Raw genomic sequence first — 3,350 nt, 5'->3', positions numbered from 1 at the left:
GAGACAGACAGAGACAGAGAGGGAGACAGAGACAGAGAGACAGATATGGAGAACGAGAGAGAGACAGACAGACAGAGACACAGACAGAGACAGAGCGAGGTAGACCTCACCTGTACCCAGGTGTGGCGGGGGCCTCCAGGTAGTAGGGCTGCCCGGTGGGGTGCAGGTAGGGGCTGAGCTGGGGGCTGCTGGGCACAAACACCAGGGGGCTGGTGGACCCGCTGCCCAGGGACTGCAGGCTGGCGTCCGAGGGGGGCCCGCCATGGGGGTCCAGGGAGCCAGTGTAGTAGCCCGCCGCGGCCGGGTGGCCGTAGAGGGGGGGCGGTGCCCCCGGGGGGCCGGGCGGGCTGGGAGCCGCGTACTCGTAGGCCGCCTCCAGGAAGTCCACTGCGGCGATGCCCCCGGGCCCGCGGCTGTCCTCGGGGTACATGCCGGCGGAGAGGGGGGGCGGCGGGCGCGACAGCGGCGAGGAGCTGCTCGGCGGCGGGGAGCGGGTCTCCAGCGAGGCGGGGTCCGGGCTGGGCCGTGGGGCCGGGGAGGGTCCGGGGGGGCCGGGGGGGTGCCTGCAGTGTGCGGCCGGGCTCTGCCTGAGAAGCATCACAGCACGGCGGCGCTGGGAAGCAGCATGATGTAGTCTGTAGCGCTCGCTCCCACTCTACTCCCCACTACTCTCTCTCTCTCTCTCTCTCTCTCTCTCTCTCTCTCTCTCTCTCTCTCTCTCTCTCTCTCTCTCTCTCTCTCTCTCTTTCGCTCCCTCTCTCTGTCCCTCTCTCTCTGTCGCTCTCTCTCTGACTCTTTCTCTCTCTCTCTCTCTCTCTCTGTAGTTCTCTGTGCTGGCTCCCCTCCTCTCCTCTCTTGCTCTTTTCCTTCCTACTCAGGAGCAGCTCTGGTGACTCTGTGGCAGCTGCAGGGCTGCAGGTGAAGGGCTAATGCTGCCTGAGTCCTACCCCCTTCTCCGCTATCCTCAGAATGATTCCCTCTCTCTCTCTTGTTCTCTCTCTCTCTCTCTCTCTCTCTCTCTCTCTCTCTCTCTCTCTCTCTCTCTCTTGTTCTCTCTCTCTCTCTCTCTCTCTCTCTCTCTCTCTCTCTCTCTCTCTCTCTCTCTCTCTCTCTCTCTCTCTCTCTCTCTCCTGCTAGACTCCTCCTAGTTTACACCAAACGACGTTTTGCATGCGTGTGTGAACTGAGTTTTTTTCCCCTGTTTTTTTTTTTTTTTGCAGATTTCAGCCGGTGTGTGGGAGTGAGGGAGAGGAAAACAGAGGAGGAGAAAGCATGCGCAAGAATGAAACCAAGACCAACTTCCTTATCCTCTCACAACGGTCGGAAGAAAACACTTTTTTATACTCTACCGATACTTTGGCCCCTAAAAAGCTTTTAGTGGTCTCAGCTGGCTCGCAGTCTCATGAAAAAATACTAAGCCTTCGTTTCAGTCGTCCTACATCACACAAACACACACACACACACACACACACACACACACACACACACACACACACACACACACACACACACACAGGTTCACACACACACACACACACACACACACACACACACACACACACACACACACACACACACACACACACACACACATACACACACAAACAGCCACCCACACACACATACGTTCATGTACACACAATAACAAGTAGATGTACACACAAAGCGGCATAGCCTCCGATTCCTGGTCGGAACAACTGGCAGCCAGACTATCGAACACACCTGAGACTTGCGGCTCTAATCCGATCAAAGATGAAAATGAGGCCGGTGGCTTTACAAAATGATGGATCCATCGGGGAGAGAACCTCAAACCAGAGGCTGTTAACACAGAGAATGACTCATCCCCCTACCCATCCATCGACTGTATCCCCTCTCGCGTTCACCTCTAGGTGATGGGCAACGTACCTGGTAGCTGCTGATTCCTATGTGTCTCTCTGCGTCTCTCTATCTGGCTCTCTCTGGCTCTCGTCCTCTCTGCGACTGCCTGATGTCTCGCCTGTCCTACTGGACCATCTGAGGACAGCATTGGAGGGGGAAAAAAAAAGGATCAACAAATTAAAGATGCGGCTAAATCAATAGGGACTTCGTATTGAGTGCCAGGTCACCATAACACAGCAAACATTGCGAGAGGTCAAATCACACTTTGACGGCCAATATTTCTCAATGTTGGTGCCTTTTCAGTATTTCAGAGGAATAACATTTTCATGAACTGCTAGATACCACGGGGAAGTGAAATAAGATAAATACAAAATATATATATTAAAATATATACTTTTTAAAGGACATTTGAAAGGGCTCTCCTGAATGAATACCAATAAATAGGCCCTCATTACCTCAGCTCTCATTACAGCTACATCGAGCTGCTAGACAGCACTAGCTTACCCGTGCTGCCCATAGCTTCCAGAGGTGGCCCACATGCTCCTCATTGAACAAGCTATAATTCTGTCTCTTTTAATGTGTCCACCATCCCACTGGAACATAAGGCTGTCTGATTTAATGTTTCCACTGTCCCACTGCAACATAAGGCTGTCTGTTTTAATGTGTCTACGGTCCCCACATCTACACAATGCTGTCTGTTTTAATGTGTCCACTGTCCCCACTGCAACATACTCCTGTCTGTTTTAATGTGTCTACCCAACCGACCTCAACATAATGATGTCTGTTTTAATGTGTCCACCCATCCCCAGCTCTCCGTAATGCTGTCTGCTTTTAATGGGGTGCTGGTCCAATGGCGGGCCACCCCACCTGACATCTACCAGCTTAGTCACTGGCCACCCCCCTCCTAACACGTTCTAACCCAATTATAGTTAATTTTACATTGTGGGCATTTAGCAAACGCTTTTATCCAAAGCGACTTAGAGTAAGTACTTTTGTCAGGTGAAAGAGAAACAACAATATATGGCTGTCGGTACTGAAAGGATGTTCATAGAAACAAGTGACAAGCACTGACAATTGCAATTTATACCCATTCCCTGTATACAACAAAGATAGCTAGGATAAGCTGCTACAAGACGCTAAATGTACTTATTGGTCTCTTTGGATCAAAGGTTCTGCTAAATGCCCTAAATGTAAATGTAAGGACTCAGCAAATACATTGGACTCTGTGCAGTTCTCTTGAAGAGGGTAGCGGTTTTATGGTCAGTCAATCATTACATCCTCAAAGATAACCCCCTGGATTAAGTCGAGGGCTAACAAATCACATTCTAACAATTAAGGGTCTTTGTTATATTTTTTGTTGTGTTGTGTTAAACTTGTGACTAGTTTTTCTAATTGCTGTAGTGTGCTCCAGGTTTTCAGATGAAACTAGTCTTGATGTTTCTTAGTATTACTTGATTAAGAATGTCAATGGT

The 3,350-nt window shown here is 50.4% G+C and overlaps 1 pseudogene; it reads right to left on the bottom strand.

Moving 5' to 3' along the window:
• Positions 1 to 430, bottom strand: part of LOC130374888 (estrogen receptor-like) — a 19,828-nt pseudogene extending 19,398 nt beyond the window's left edge.
• Between the last annotated feature and the right edge of the window lie 2,920 nt (positions 431 to 3,350).

Source organism: Gadus chalcogrammus, chromosome 21, assembly GCF_026213295.1.
Source record: "Gadus chalcogrammus isolate NIFS_2021 chromosome 21, NIFS_Gcha_1.0, whole genome shotgun sequence".
NCBI lineage: Eukaryota > Metazoa > Chordata > Actinopteri > Gadiformes > Gadidae > Gadus > Gadus chalcogrammus.
This window is presented reverse-complemented; position numbering and strand designations above follow the sequence as displayed.